General features: G+C 39.1%; 1 protein-coding gene and 1 long non-coding RNA gene across 3 annotated transcripts in view; one reads left to right on the top strand and one right to left on the bottom strand.

The window, feature by feature from the left end:
* tmem121ab (transmembrane protein 121Ab) overlaps positions 1–17,153 on the top strand; it is a 70,079-nt gene that overhangs the window by 19,868 nt on the left and 33,058 nt on the right. The window lies entirely within an intron of this gene.
* The window catches only part of LOC103457386 (uncharacterized), a 28,414-nt gene continuing 15,394 nt past the window's right edge, over positions 4,134–17,153 (bottom strand). Inside the window, exons 3-4 of one of the 2 annotated variants that reach the window (XR_532428.2) lie at positions 14,130–14,198; positions 4,134–13,750 (exon numbers count right to left, since the gene is read on the bottom strand). This is a non-coding gene — a long non-coding RNA (uncharacterized LOC103457386). Of the gene's footprint in view, positions 14,199–17,153 lie in introns of both variants that reach the window. The other variant, XR_014085616.1, reaches the window with a different exon arrangement.

Genomic DNA, 17,153 nt, shown 5'->3' with positions numbered 1-17,153 from the left:
CACAGTTTCCTCTGTTTTCTTGTAATTAAGTCAGCACCCATGCTTCCTCTAAGCGCCATGTGCTCCACAGAAACTCCCATGATTTAATTACAGCACAAACACACACACATATACACGCAGAGAACATCAGCCAACTGTCCGTGTCTCATTCTCCTGCAGATTCCCCTCTCTTTTGTCACCCGCAGGCCTTTGCCAGCCCTCAAAATACACTGCCCTGGTGAGGGTACAGGGAAGCAATGACCATGGTAAGGTGCTGACCCCCATGTATGGGGGCCACCTGACCCCTTCTGTTGGACATTATTACCACCGGGTTATAAGCTTCAGCCCAGAAGGTGAGACTATTGTGTTCATCATCACTGATACAGATCAATCCCGACAAGGGGAAAGGGCAAACAGCCTCTGCCAGGTTGAAGTCACGACTGCTGGACTGATAAGTCCAAAGTGACTGCTAGTATTTGTTGCTGGGGGGATAAATTCAGCTCCAAATCACTGAGACTGAGCCGTGAAAGGCAGGGGAAGCTGCCGCTGTGTCACTGCCTCTGAGCAGTGGATGGGGAGTCTGGAGATACGGGGAGTCCTTTTCACCCTGACCTCCTCCCTCCACCGTTGTTGTTACTGCTTTTCCCCTATCTCTGCTTACCTCACCTTTTTTTCTCTCTTCATCCCATTCGTCTTTTCCAACAGTATTTAAACACCAACAGGCAGTAATCCAAGGACACACACACAAATACTCATGAGCGATATACTCTCACGTGTACTTCTTTGTTTTCGGCGTGTGGGCTTAAACACAAAAGACTCGTCCATTTTATCTTTCCCTTCTTTCCCTACGCAGCCCAAGCGAGCATGTGGATAATCACAAGAATGTTTATACATTGCAAACTCTCAATAGGAATGGATTAGTGTTTGTCTACATAAAAATGTGTTTGGATTTTTTTTCTCGTTTTCTGTGCTGGCTTGTCTCTCAACTCAGCAAGGGACTAATAGGCATTCTGCAAGCCACTGTACTCTGCAATTAGGCAAAAAAAAAAAAGAAAAGATAAACAAAGATGAAGCAGTTCACGCTTTGCCCATCACAAAGCCCACCAACAAAGTCAAATGCTATTATCATCACAGCGATGTGTGTCAGCAGGTAGCGGCCTGCCAATCTGCCAAACAGATTGAAACACAACAAACCAAAGCAGAAAGACTTATTAAAAGCCCACATAGGCTGTTTATGTAGGTGTTGTTGCTGGAACCAGAGCTAAGGTAGTTGTTGGTGCTTCATCTTTGTCCACCGGGGGCTACTGCCCATAATTTCATGTCGGGCCCCGAACCAGGCACTGTAACTGAAAGGCTCTATCATCTATTCAGAGCTGCTTGCGAAGTCCAAAGAGATGGCTCGAGGAATAAAAGCAAAGATCGTGAATTGTTTGCTTTTTTCGCCTTTGACTTTCTATCTCACCTTCATCTCTCGCGGCTCAGAATTTTCTCATTTCAGGCTACTTCTGCCTTGAAAATGTTTACACTTAATGAAACCCAGCCAGCCCGCTCCCTGAAGCCTGGTGCCTTTGAGCATTATTCTTAGCCTCAGCAGATCAATATCAACTATGTTCCCTGTCCGTCTGTTCGCAATCATTAAAACTTTGTAGTAATGAATTTTTTTCTGCCTCAAAAACCTCTACGGAGCCGTGCAAATGTCTGAGTCTTCCAGTAGGCTTTTCTCTTGACTGCCATATATCTTTTAAATCTCTCACCAATAATTGAAGCGTGACGGTAATGAAATGCTCACATTCCCAATCACAGCAGTCACTCAGAGTGATGTAACTCGCTGGAAATCCAAAGAAGCGGCTGAAAACTTACAAGGAGCCTCGAGTTGCATCACTGCAAAAGGCAGGCAGACCACATATTGTGTTGGTCAAGCAAGAGCTCATCTGCCACAGTGTTTACATCAGAACTGGTCAAGAGGAGTTAAGAGGGTGAACAGAGGCTGACCGGCGCTTTGCATCACCGAGCTCTGCGAGTTTTACAATTTCTCTGTCAAAAGCCGTGAAGTGCTACAAGCTGACACTTCTGCACAGGGATGCACGTGGGTCTGCTCTGTGTTTTTAGCATACCGACAGCAATTCCGCTTGTGAAAACTCAGGAGTCTGCATTTGTGAACTGCACAAAATCTAAATAAAGCAACAGGCTAACATGAAGGCACTCTAAAATCCGACCAGACTATATTAACAGGATCTGTACTTTCCTAATGTAGGACCAAGAGAATTAAACCACATTCATTCTGACTGATACTTTTTTATTATACGTTATTGAATTTAAACGGAATCCTTTGCATTTCTTATTCCATAACTACCAAATTCTTATGTTTGATATGATGGGGATTAATAACTCAAAAATTTAAGATGAACTTTAGTAGCTCGTTTAGCATTATACATTTTTCCAACTTTTTTAAAAAGGCGATTTTACAAAAGGACACAAAAACTCGACATCCTGGTAAGAAATTACTTAATTTCTTATCTAACCAGAGAATGTACAAACCGCCACACTGTTGCCCCCTTTCGACTTGAAACTGTGTGGAACAGTGTGGTTCAACTGGGCTGACAGTATGAATATGCTACACCATATAAAATACAATTACTGAAGGTTCAGTTAGGGTAGCTTTATTTTACAGATCTGTGTTTTTCAATCCAGGTTCTCAAGGCACAGTCCTGCGAGTTTTAGATGTTTCCCTATAAGCAGTTGATGGCTGATTAAGAGGCTTTTTCTGATTTACAATCATCTGAATCAGGTGTGCTAAAGCAGGGAATGATCTAAGACACGTGTTGCATTGGGCCAGGAGGACCAGGGATAGGAGACACTGCTATAGAGAAAAATAATGCTGTTCAGTTGCCACCTGTAAACCTTTGGATATTTCCTGAGGTGATATTGTAGGAGCTACACAGCCAAGTACATAAATCTCACAGAGTTAACATGAAAGCAAGCAAGGTGAAGCAACATACTTTAGGAGAAACTCAATATAGAAGAATTAAGTTATCAATTGATGACAAGGAAACTAAAAGGATAAAGTGGGTGATTGAATTTAACACACTCTGGATGGTCAACCCACTGGCTCTAGAATATATCCTTGGCCTTTTGCAGCTGCTGGAGTCATTTCACCTGTAAGAGTTGTTGCCTATGGTACTACTGGTATTATTGTGAACATTTTGTCCAGCTCATGGTACAATAAAGGATTTCCTTACTGATCAAAATCATGAGGTAATACATACCCAGCAGTTTTGTGGTCTCTTGTTAAAGAGCATAAAAGCAAGCAGTCAATGAGATGCTCATAAAGTGTTTAGAAACACATAAAAGGTGACCTTGAAGATACTCGTGCTCGTACGGTGGCAGATATTTCTCTTATCTCACTGTGCTCTTGAGATTGTCCAAATGCAACGTTTGAATATAAAGCAGTTATGATTAAAGAAACTGAAATACTTTGTAAAAATGTATTGCTTTTTAAAACGAATGAGGTTTCTGTGAAGAATAAAACACGGTAAGCTGAATTTTAACATGCGATTTCTGTGCTAAGAATATTGAATTGCATTGGACAAGTTGATGGAAAACCGATCCAACTGGTCTTTGTATGATAGTTTGGGCCAAACACATAAAGACCAACCCCACAATTCCTGATAACTACATTATTGGGTGATTTCTGTGTGTTGTGAAAGCTGGATCAGAATGATGAAGAGAATGGACTGAGTCAGAATGATGAAGAACAGATGGCGGAGAGAGCCAGAGAGACGAACACAGTGATGAATCTTTGACCAGCCAACCCACATGATGCAGAAATTGTGCCTGTTCAGACTAATCAACCCTGGATCCACTTGGTTAAAATTAGTGCTGTTATTTTTATTTACAATATTCTTTAATTTAATTCAATATAGCTTTAGAAATTGCTGATTTTTCAGCTACAAATTGCAAAGAAAGGTACTGCTAAGCTTCCTGCACCGGTAAAATCAGCCGATGCCTCTTTGGAGAGACAATCTTCAGGCCAATTTGAACAAATGTTATGCAGAGACTCTCTGTCCATTGAACTGAGGAGCAGAACATTGAGAAAGCACAGGTCAAGGGACCCTGTCTGGTTCACTGACAGAAGACACAATGAGACCCAAGGCTGAGAGTAAACTGTTTTATTAAATGTTCTCAGACACTTCTATGGCATCATAACCCGTCAGACCTTCAAGGTTTTCCTCTGATGAATTGTTCATTTCTTTTCCAAACTTTCCTTAAAGTTAAATCAGGCTTTCAAAAAAACAAAAGCAAAACAGAAACCAAGGTGAAAAAGGTACATCGGGAAGATAGTAAAGAAATTCACACTGCGGTTTGTGGTGTACAAGATTTTCCTTTTAAGGAATTGGGGCTAAATGTCCTGTTTAGGGTGGATTCTTGTCCAACGGCCGCTGGGAAAATGGAACTAGACAACTGGAACTGGACAATCCTGTATAATCTTGTCCTCAAGGTTTTTGTTTAACTTCTTCTAAACTACAGACGATGAGCTAATTCCACTTTTAAGTTTTGACCCTCCCAATTAGGGAAACAGCGTCTATTCCGATCATGTAGCATTTAAGGATGCTGGGTCTGTCCTTCATGATTATTGTGCAACCTGCCCTGTTTTACCTCTCTCCTTCAAGCTGTGTGGACAGCAGTGGTTTCCACACAATCAATGTGTGTTTTCCTAGCAGCTCCATCTCTTTCAAATTAGGATATTTCCCTGTGTTTTCCTGAAGGAATTCACCGAAAGGTCAAGTTGACTGTTCTCCCATTAAGGTCTCTGTGCACTCATAAAGACCCTGTTCGCTGTCGGGATTAATCTGGACCCGGTATTTACATGTGACAAAAACACGCCAGCGACTGATGACATGAGGGATTTTGGGAACTGTGAGATGTTGGCCTGCGCGTTCCTTATTCAACCCACTCCGACAGACTACCGGAGTAATCACCTCATGCTTCATCTGGGCTTTCCGATGGGATAAATGATCGCTATAAAACACAGGGAAACAAATTAACCACCGGTGTCAAGATTTTAATGGTTCCAATTAGTCAACTCTTTGGGGAATGCGAATTATTGAGAACGATTGCATGCCACTTCCAATCAGCAAATTCCACCCAGTTTGTGGCAAATAAAACTAATATGTAGAACAGTTTCTACACGTGTCTTACAGGCCTAACGTTTCTGTAACTGGCTTTGATTAAGTGAAGTGAACTCTGTCTGAGAGCGGTGTGTTCAATCAGGCAGATTTAGCAAATTCTCAGCTTTTCTGTCCTCACACTGAAAAATTATTGCAAACACATATTTTCCTCTTATATGCAATCACTGGTTGAGTAGACTACAAAAAGCAAACCGAAAGGGAACCCAATATCTCATCCTTAAAACTTTTTATTACTTCTGCTATTGGAATGCCTTCTATAAGAAATGAGAGTTGAAAACAAATCTGTCAAGAGCTCCAGACAGATTTAAGCAATTTTATTTTAGATAGCAATTCACTGGGAATGTTGCTTGTTGGTAATAAACATTATACATATTTAACCAGAAGTTGATTAGATTTTTCAGGGTTAGAGAACTGTATTTATGTATACCAATGTCTTAAAAAGCCATGGTTTCAAAATGGCATTTTTCCTGTTCTCTAAAGTCCTTTAATGTGATGCCAGAAAAAGTGCTTGAAGGACCGGAATAGGGAAGCAATGCAGGACCTGTTGCTGCATACTGCTGGTCAACTGGCTGAAATAGACTGGTACACTTTTTTTTTCACCTACAAAAAAGACAACGTTGGTTGTTTAGAGTTATTTCGCATTTTGACAAATGCGAAATAAGCCATGGTGTGGAAGCTAAAAGGAAACACAAATCACCAGTGACAAGTCGATTGTCACCTTAATTACATAGAATTTTGAAGTCAAGCCAAGGATAGTCTTATCAGAATTTCTGTTTCATCAGCTCTGATATGTTTGACTAGAACAGGTTTGAAATGATTTACCAGGAGACATATTTTTGAGCATCGGCTATGCAGTTGCTTAAATAATTGGGGTGGTGCAGTTTTTGCTTTAATACGCACATATGCCAGTTTGCATTCCCTTAAAGGAGTACCACGAATCCTTGTCAAAGGAACACTGTTTTAAGCCAAACATGTGAAAGATAGTAGCATATCTCTTAAAAAGCAAATCCGGGATAGTAATTTTTCGGTAATTTTTCAGCTAAACTTGTATAATCCAGGATATCAAAAATGTTCCAGGAGACAGAGTCTTGCGATGCTCAGAGCCCTGCCTCCTCCTGCATATCTAACAGTGATCTTGGAAAGAGTGAAAGGACGCTCCAATGACATCCTCAGCTCCCCTCACTGTTCTGAGCAAAGACCTCTCACACGTCATATTGCAGTTGAAGTATCATGCTGATACACACTCTCCACCACAGTTGTTGTAAATTGTGAGGAGGCTTGGGTGTGATGCTTGTTTTAGTTTCCTCAGAAAGTACAGGTTCTGTTCAGCCCATTTTATGGCTAAGAAATACCATAATACAGCAAAAATGTGTTTTTTAACTCTTAAATTTTCATATTGTGAAAATGTCATACTTGGCCATTCCAAGTCTGAAAGACATGATGTTCTTAATCTTATTTTTAAAATGTAATCCTTTTTTTTTTGTTGTTAGCCTGAAAGCAGCATGGGGTTTAAAGAATCTTTTATCATCCTGAGTTCATTTTCTCCAGTTGAAATGTTTATTTCTAAAAATGAGATAAAAGTTTGTAAGACATACTGTTTTTTTATTCTAAAGTTCAATGGTTTTACCCAACTTCTGAACCTATGTAGTTAGATCACGCACAGCAGAATTAGGTTTATTTGGCATTTGTGCATGGCTTTTAAAATAATCCAAAAGTTTTATCCAAAAAGACAAAAAAAAAGTGCTCTTTAGTAGTTTCACTGCCTACTTTCAGCATTTCCCACAGTGTTACAGCTAAATGACACATTTGCAGCATAGCACCCTCATTAATGTGAGAAAAGGAAATAAGCTTTCAGTTGGGTGCAGTTATTCTTTTTTCTGGTATGCCCTTTTATTCATGTTTTCCTATTTACAAATATAATAAAAACTGTGCTGCTTAGGAATAGCCATTTGCTCTTTGTGCCAGTCGCAAAATGAAAGCAAGATAGGTCTTAAATACAGGCAGGAGGCAAAAATACATCAATTAGATTAAAATGGTGAACTCTAAAATCTTCAAATCCACAGCACAGTAAAATAACAACAACAAAAAAAACAAGCAAACCTCAAAAGTAGTGGGTTGGAAACCAGGGGATTTAAAGCTGGAAGTATAAATACTCAGAACGTGACTGTTGAGCAAGTAGCAGGTATGCTGATTGTTGATTAATAACGGGTGTTGGAAGTTACAAACTGAAACAGTAGGCGCAATCTGATGGAAGTGAATATACAAAAAATTACTCAGCAAAATGAAAACCAAGAAAACACCTTAAACAACGAAACATGTCCAATAGTTGTTGGTATTAAAGTCTGAATAATCACTGCAATAACTACAGTCGCTGACTGTGCATCTGATGGTTCATAGAGGAAAAAATGCAAAAGAAATTATAAACTCAGATTAATAGAGATAAAACAAAAGCATTACCAAATAAGCAGCCGGAATTTAGGTGAGATGCATGCAAGAATTAACAATTATGATTAAGCAATAACAGGACAAAGACCAAACTATCATTATATTGGTTTCACGTACAGTATCTTTCTGGGCATGACACTGACTCATTTCTTTATTTCACCAGTTTAGACATGCTGTAATTATTGAGCAAATCAAAAGCAGATGGAATATATGAAAAATCTATTTTTGCAAAACATGTGAAATAATGTCCCCTATTTACAGAAGATATTGCATGTGAATGAACCCCGGAATAAAGTCTGTTCTGTACAAAGAATCAGCCAACACTGATGGTATGGAAATAGCTGGGACTGCAGAGAATCTGATTGAGCGTTCGTATTGATTCTCATAAAATATGTCCGCCCACCACATCAGGTCTTGAGGCTAAACCTTGGCTAAGACTCTCACCTTGTGATCCCCTTGCAAGCAGTTGCTCCTCCATCCTTTCACTTTTACCCCACCTTGGTTTATAGAGCTCAACGCAACATGAAACAGAGGGCAGACGAGGGCCCCATCTCGTCTCAGCATGGCCCCCACAGATCGTTTTGAAGAACAAAGGAGGATCACAAAGGGCAAAAAGTCTCTCCTGACTGACAGATAGCAAGTGTGCGTAAACACGATATGCCGAATATGAGTTCCGCGCGCGATAACTTGCGCTTGTGTCTTACAGTGTTGACATGTTTACACACGAGCTAGAGACATGTCAGGTCTGAGCTGAGCCGTAAAGAAACCAAACAGAAGAAAGAGACTCAAAAGCGAGCCGCCGGTGCTGGTGAAGGTGGACGGCTGCGCGCGAGTGATAGAATGCTTGTGTCACTCATCGTCTTTCTGCTCACGGCTGCGGTTAATTATTCACCCGGGTTGTGCTGCGGAGATGAACTGAGGGGCTCTGGGATAAAGGCACTGGAGGAGGAAGATGAAATTATAAAATCCTAATGACGGAACTCTGGCTGAATGGTAATTTCTTAAATTGATTTTGAAGAGGTGCCCAGAAAGAACCAGCATGAGACACACGGAGAGGGAGGATTCCCCGTTCGCTCACTCTATTGTATTATATTTCTCTCATGCTGGACCTGTTCCAGCCTTCTTAACCTCTGGCCTAACCTCCCTTTTTAACCCGGGCTCCAGCTACACATTTACATGTCTGCACTTTTGTGCCTATCACTTACACTTAACCTCAACAACCCCCCCATCTATTTTCCTTCGTTCACACATGTCTAAATCAATGTGGCTACCTTATTAACTGGAACACAGTTTTGTTTCTCAATTACATATCAAAATCAGATTTCCACCGACCCGCGTCTTCGCCTGCTGGTTCCTTAATGATCCATCTGACTTTTTTTGTAAATTAGTTATTCAAAAACATCTATATTTGATTGTTAATGGAACAAAACCTCTATATTGATTATGATTTAGATATTTCCCCTAAGACCTCATTGATGACAGATGGTAGGTGGATTGCACAGATGCAGCTAAATAAACTAGATTATCATTGAAAAATGAAAACGTCTCCACAAAGTTCATCAGCAGAGGGAAGCAAGAAGAAGTGTCCTAATGTTTACTGGAACTATTCTGTCTTATAAAACAACAATAAACCAATACCAGTAAAAATCGTGACTCCCAAATTCATCACTTACTTTAGAAACTTTAAAATGGATCTCAAGCAACTTGGATTCTGTGCCTATTCTGTGACCTTAATTTCCAAAAATAAAGTAACACAAATGCTATCTGGAAAGAGTACTTTGGACTAACAGTCTTTATTCTCTTTATCTAAAATAAAATAAAAGTATAAGTTATAATAATCTTTTTAAGTTTAAGAACCATAAACGTAAGCATTTTTACATTTATTACATAAACCAAGTCTATGACAAATGCACAGTTCGTACCACAGTGATGTGTGAATGTAGAGGAGTTTTCTAATGCAAGAGATGTGGCTCCTTGCCCAGGGTATGCTTCTGCCAAGGAGTGGCACAAATGCAAAAAAAGAAAAGAAAAAAAAACTGAGAAAAAGTCTATTTTCTATAGATTTTTTTTTTGAATGTCAGTTTCTACAATGGATGTCTGAAAATAAAACAAAACAACAAAAGTTACACACAGACAGGAATGCAAGCAAGGTCCTCAGCAAGAATCCAACCAGAAGAAAACCTGATGGAAAACTTCTGAATGAAACTCTTTTCTGGAAGCACTTTGCAACACAGCCAGCTACGTCAACAACGTGAATCCATACCACATCTTCATATTTGGTGTAAATTAGTCAACGGGGTATTGAGCAGTTCAGCTTTAGTAATGCTGCTTCTCCTTTTCTGCTCATTTCTAAACCAACATTGTTGTAGAAAATCTAGTATAGCAGTGGAAAATATTTTTATTGATTGTCCTATATGGCCTTCTGTTTCCCATACATTGCAGTGGATGTTTGCGAGGAATAGCATAGCTGAGAGCTCATTTCTGCAATAGCTGATTGCTTCTGTTCATGCATACCTTCTACAAGATCCAGTACAATTTCCATTTATATACAGGCAACAGTTACACAGGCCTTATGGTTTTATATGATAATCCCAAGCTCCAGGCAAAATAAGGAGCGTCCACAAATAAAATTCTGCCTGTTGTTAAGAGTCAAGCCTTAGGTGCACTGCGATAAAATCCCAAACCCAGCTCATTTATGAGGTTGAATACACTCAAGCATTATTAATGGTAAATGAATCGTGACTTGGTTTAAAACTTCCGTAAATCTGTGCCTGCGCTGCCTGGTCAGTGGATGACATTTCACTCGTTCACACTCTGAATACAATTAAAGTTTGCCCCTGGAACCCTGGTAGCCTTATTGAATTTCATTGCAGCTAATGAGATGGTTTTCTTCCAACAGTGATGCAGCCAGATTCAAAACTCTGACAGCACTTAAGCATATTTGAAGTAATCCAGTTAGTTAATTCTGAATGGGCTTCAACATTTTATCAGTCAATTATGCAAGATGTAATAGCCAAAGATAGCAACACTAATAATACGTTAGCTGACCCAAATGCAAGGCTCAAATGCTCATGCGCATTCATGCATACCAAGTTTCTTTAGTTCTGCTCAGCCCCCTATACTCAGTGCATGTTGTGCTTTAATGACCTTTTTGTTTTAAGTAGTGGTGGGTCTCGATTAAAATTTTTAATCGCATTAACTGCAGGGTCTGTAATTAAACAGAATGAATCGCATTTTAATCAAAAGCTATACAACGTCAACGTAAGCAGCATGTTCGGTATAAAAATACGGCCAAATCATTGACTCGACAGAGCTCCACAACAAAGACATTCATTGTTCGTAATCTGTTATTTGGGTTACTCAACAAACGCTGAGGCAAAGTGCTATTTTATCTATTTACCTTTTAAGTGTTTCAGGAACCTTGATAAATGTGGAGGCTGTTATTAGCGTTTGGGGCGTCTGTGCTTTCTGCACCACGTTTTGCGCTGAGATGGTATTTTAGGCTTGGAAAGCTTTAAGGTGATAGGCTAACTCATTTTTGCAAGACTTGAAAACAATAATAGTCTTTCATTTTTTTTAAGCAAAAATGAATCCCCAGTGGGACAGTCAAGTGGCCGTATCATCCATCACCGTTTGCAGATGCTGCTAGTGCATCAGATTTCTGTCCATGCCAGAAATGATGCGAAGGTTTCAGCTAGATCCTTTATATGTAAAAAAAGAAAAATAAATACATAATTAGTTGCAAAACAAAAAGAAAATGTACATATTAAAGTCTATGTAAATAATTTGAATTAAGTGTTGTCTGATGCTAATTGTAAGATATTACATCATTTTTGTCTGTCACATAAAAATCCTAATTAAAGTGACTAAACGTTGTGGTTCTAGTGTAACGAAATATGAAAACGTTCCAGTGGTATGAATACCAAAAATCACAAAAAGCTCTCCATTTATCTTTTTCAAAATTCTTTCACTTTTTCTTTAAACTATCTCTCCCACTTTTTTCCCCATTTCTACTCGTTCTGTGTGACACATTGCCATCCTGGCCAGGCCTGTTACGCTATTATGCCTACAGTGGGCTGCAGAGGAGAGCAAAAAGGCACGGTGATTGACGGAGATAAGGCCTCTAATTAAGGCAGTGATTGGGGGGTTCTGGTGGGGGCTTAGCTTTCTGGCAGGCAGAGACAGAAGAAACAGAGACGCATCGAGGGCGCCCAACCCCGCAGCAATTAGACACACATCTGCTATCAGCAATCAGCTTGCTGTCCCTGGAATAGGAAGACTTTCTGCAGCAACTTGCCTGTCAATGTCATTCTTTGTCCCTTCTCCCCTCACTTGTACAACCTGTTTGCGAGCCCCCATGATGGATTGACGAGATACCGGTTGGGCTATGAAGTCAGACATGCTGTAAAAAAAAAAAAAAGGAGGATTCTTGTGCAGTTTCACGGCAGATGCAAAAGAACTACAAAACCACAGCTTAGACTGCTCTCTGCACACCCATGCAGAACTAAGATGTATCTCATGTTAGCTGCTCTAAAGTGTGGATAAACAAACTCAAACATATTGCAGCACATAAATGGGATTAATGTGCATGCAAACACAGAGGAACAAAAAGCCCCGCTTGAATTGCCTTATATACACAAACCTGACATATCATTAGCATGCACAATCCTGTCTCGGTTCCCCTGCGGCAGGCTTTGAATTTACAGTGTGAGAGCACAATCAGCCTGTGGAGGTTTTACAGTCAGGGGGTAAATGTCATCATCTCTGCACCAAGTTTTATGACTCTAATCTGGCTTGCTAATACGCACCCCGCACCCACATGCATGTCCAAAATGGAATAATAGTGCATTATGACACACAAGAGCATACATCACTGGAGTTCCTTGCATCTGGAGTGCAGTGGCAGATCGAGACAATTTATGGGCCGATATGTCTACAGCCAAATTCCAAATATGGGGGAGCCGTCATTTGAATAATCTACGCCAAGAGAGAGGAGGGCTAAGGGATATTTAAGATGATGAATAAGCACAAGCCATACAAGTAGTCTTAAATTAAAATCGCTTTGCAACAGGAGAGAGGGATGATACAGGGGATGGAGCAAGTTTGTGCTTTTGGAAGAGAAAATCCAAAGAATAGATACTCGAGGAGAGAGAGAGCGAGAGGAGGGGCCAGTTACTCACAGTCCTTTACTAAAGAGATTTCTCAACAGAGTTATCCACTGAAAAGGCAAATTAGTTTAGGACCAGGCATAATCCATGTCCGTGAAAGCGGCTACAAGAGTTTTTCCCAGCAGGGAACCTGGTTTTCATTACAACCCTGATCTTAAGTACTATTCTCAAGACTGAGGAGAGAGAGGTCCACCTCAGAAACAAAGGAGCTTGGCTTTAACAAGGTCTATGAAACATGGCGGTGGGGTCTTAAGTCAAGTTAAATGAAATGCATTTTTTATTTGGCTATGAAGTAAATAGACCACAACAAAAAGAGGTTATCGTTTTACTCGGAAAATCCCCGATTATTAAAAAAGATTATAAGAAACATAAAACAAGTACAATAATTGCAAGGTTCTAAGAACTTCAGGCTGAAAGCTGTGCAGCTGTGAGGCTGTTCTGCTTTTCATTCTGCAGCATTATTTGCCTGATGGCAACAGTTTAAAAACTTCATAGGAAGGAAATGAGGAATCAATGGGGAAAAAAAATAAATAAAAACTTGTTCCTCCAGCGTCATGGCCCCAGACAAAGGGCTGTGACATTTCAGTGACCTTCCCAGCTTCTCTCACTATCCTCTCCAGGGCCGTCTCTCGTTTGTATTGAAACTGGAGCAACGCGCCAAGATACAGGACCTCAGAACCTCTCAGTAGATCTATGGAGAATTATGATGATGCAAGTAGGGAGTGATGTTTCGGTGTTTTCAGAAAGAGCCGTTTCTGTTGGACATGTTTCACAAACCCAGTGGTGTTCTTGGGTAAGGTAAGGTTGCCAGAGAGCTACAACACTCTGAGGAGTTTGTGGTCATTTACTCTCTGCTACATGACTCGCAAGGCTAAAGAGTGTGAACTCCTCTGGTGTGTTTTACTTTTTAAGACATACCTTTTTGAAGTCCTTTTCAAGCTATTCTGCTGAGGTCAACTGCAAGGACTTCTTATTGATTACATGAAGGGCATAAACAATTCCTTAAATAAACTGAATGATTACATTCTTGGTCAAAACTGTGTGCTGTCCAATGGTTACAAAAGACCAGAATGCAATAAGCTTGATGAAAAACTTCAGCAAATTGATTAAATGATTGATTAAACAATAACTTTACATACTAATGCGCTGCAGATTCCTGGAACAGCATATTTTAAATCATAATGTTAAAATAAAGGCAAAGATCTGTAACATCATATGTGTAGCTAACTACTTTCTTAGTTAGCTGAGGGATTGTCCAATAGAAGAGCTGATTATCAAAATTATACCTATAAACTTAATAACATGACCTTGAGACAATTCTGCCACTGGTGCTGGTGGGGAAGGATACGGTTTTACTGTACATCTTTTGACGATGGAGGGGGTCAGTCGAAGCCCCCGAGCATAGGTAGAGCGAGCTCTGTGAAATAAGACAGAAATCAGGGCAAACATTGGTGTGGAATCAGAGACCGCAGAGTGGAAAAAAAAGAAGCGAACTCTCGGCTCACTCAAGGAGAGAAATAAGAGAACTGGAGCATTTCCCTCTGGTGGATACCCAACGTTTACAACCAGGCCGAGAAGCAGAAAACAGACAAAAGACATATTTGTACTGTATTCTTAATCTAACAACTGTTACCAACATTGATTTCTTTTAGGCTTCTGTCGTGGTTTGGAGATTTTGTGGGGTTTTGCTTCGACTTGCTCTTCTTTCCATGTGTATCAGTTTCCGATTTCATATTTTGGTCTTGTTAGTTGCTTTGAATTCATGTTTTGCATAATTTCTTTTCCTCTAACCTGATCCTAAGTTGTGTGTCATAACACCTATTTCTCTCTAATCATTAACTCACTGTGCTCTTGGATTTTAGCCACTCCTGCTGAGAAATTTTTCCTTTATATTATACGTATGTAAGTGAAAAGTTATATTTCTCTAGTTGATTTATTTGAATTTTGTTCCCTGGATTTTCTACAACTGCATAGCCTCTAGTTTTGTTTTGAAATGCATTTTATTATTTGTTTTTTCACATTTTGTATCTGGAGACTTGGCTGCATTTAGGTCTTTCATTTTACACGAAAAAATGATGAAGTCCATAGTCCATAGTCCTTTTCACAATAAACAAATTAACTTCCATATATGTTCATTTTTTGAGGTCTAAGTAATTACACAGAAATTATGGAGATAACTGATATTAATGCGAACTGTAATACACAACTCTAATGTTTGTGACATCATCAAGGTTTTAAAAGTACTTTATTTTTCAAGTAAAGTGAATAACTTTCCTATTTATGCAGCAGATATTAATTTTGTCTGTAGAGTTACTCCACATGACTTTGCACCACAGTTGTGAATATTATTTAGAAAATTAAACCAATTGGCCAATAGGTTTGGCTATTGGAGCACAATGGTGTGTTTAAATGTGACACTAAGAATGTTGGATAAGTTTCAAAACAAACCGCTTTTGGTGAACTAAACCATAACATTGACAAAAAGTTGTATAAGATTTATACAATTATGATAATAAAATTACACAAAATCCAATACATAAAGTAATAAAACTTGGCCAAGTGCTAGTTCTCAGTTTTAAATCTTTTGGGAGCACTCCGCTAACCTGAGTTCTAAACCACGATAGAAAAACAGAATTTCCTACGCAGAAGTTTGTTATAATGTCCCAAATACAGTCCAAAAATTTTCTAGAAAAAAAAAACAATAAGAGTGAAAAAAATGTCCGTCAGTGGTCTTACATGCAAAGTGAATGCCAACATGACCGGGTCTGGCCATCCAAGCAAGTTCACCCTGAAAGCAGCCTGGAAGTGGTTTGGGGATGCTTTGCTGTAGCAGGACCTCACCTTTAGTGAACCCACCATGAATTTGACCATGTTTCAGAGAATGCTTGAGAAACAATGTCAACACCCCAAAAAAAACCCCAAACAACAAACCAATCAGAAGCTTACCTAGACCCTGAAAAATGAAAATGACATAAAACACATAAAATACTCGGTTTACTACATCGTCCAGAGGAGGGTGTAATAATGTTTTCCTCAGTTAGGAAACAAATTTCTTTATCATTTTTGGTTAAACTAAAAACCGAGACTAGCTTTGTGTACCTGTTATTAAATAACTTTCCAGTCCAGAGATTAAAAAAACAAACTAGACATGTTATGTTTGATATGTGAATTTCTTAGCAAAAAAAATAAATAAAAAATACATTAAATGAGGAATCCTAATTGTTTCAAGTGACTGTATATACTTACAGTTTGTAATGAGATTAGCTGCAAATGAAGTGTGAAAATGGCTTTTAATAACCCGATTTTTCCACGGTACATGGAATACAATATAAATATAATAATTTTCTGTCTTACTTCTAACTCGTGTTCCGTAGAAAGCTGAATATTAGCTGATGAGTAGGCCAATATTGTTATGTTTTAAATAGTTATGGTTCTTGCTTTAGGTCCAGCTAAATTATATTTGCTGAATTTTAAAGATGCGAAAATGTACTTACTGGTGACAGCAATAGCACGAGGTTTTGCAGCATATAGTATGTGTATGTGACCTTTACTGAGTGCAATGTGCCTTGTAAATCTTGATGGTAATATTTTCCAATTTATTGCGAATGTTCAGTTGTAATCAAGTACGCTTACAGGTTCTCCATCAAAGTCTGGAATCACTGTGACCTTTTAAAAAAATATTCTTAGCACTAAATGAGGAATATATAGACTCTTTCTCGCTAAAGTTTACACAAATGTAAGATTAGAGAGATACAATAATTTGTTCTGCATAAAATGTCAACATTCATCTTTATTTTATAGTTCTGATATATATAGTTCACTTTCCAGTCCTGTGTTCCGTGTCCACACTGACAGAAGGGAAAATTATTTTAAAAAAATATGTATCAAGATTACTTGATAACTGAGCATTAGGATCTGGTCTTCAGGTATTTTTTACACGTCCATCTCTTGGTTTTACGGAGAATTGTGTGAAAAAGAACATTTCCAGTGAGCAGCGGTTCTTTGGACCAAACTGCTTTGTTAATGTCAAAGGTCAGAGGGGAAGCGGCAAACTGGTTCGATTCACGTTTGAAAGCACAACATTGCAAACCTTAGAGCAAGAGACCACAGCTGGTGCCACTTGTGTATTATAAGACCTGGAAACCAAGGCATGTGTAACAAGCTCACCAAAACTGGCAATTAAATGAAAAAAAGTTGCCAAGTCTAAGGTGTGCCTAATATTGTGGTTGTTGAACGTACTTAAAAATGAGGCCAGTGAAGTCATACAATTTGATATATTTTCTTTTTCTTCAACATGGGCAGTCACAGATAAACTGAGTTTTTATATAAAAAAGAAGAAATATATGCTTTAATCTAATGCTATAGATATGTT

This window comes from Poecilia reticulata, chromosome 21, assembly GCF_904066995.2.
Source record: "Poecilia reticulata chromosome 21, P_reticulata-male-v2, whole genome shotgun sequence".
Lineage (NCBI taxonomy): Eukaryota > Metazoa > Chordata > Actinopteri > Cyprinodontiformes > Poeciliidae > Poecilia > Poecilia reticulata.
The sequence above is the reverse complement of the archived record's forward strand: the minus strand, read 5'-3'. Positions and strand labels throughout refer to the sequence as shown.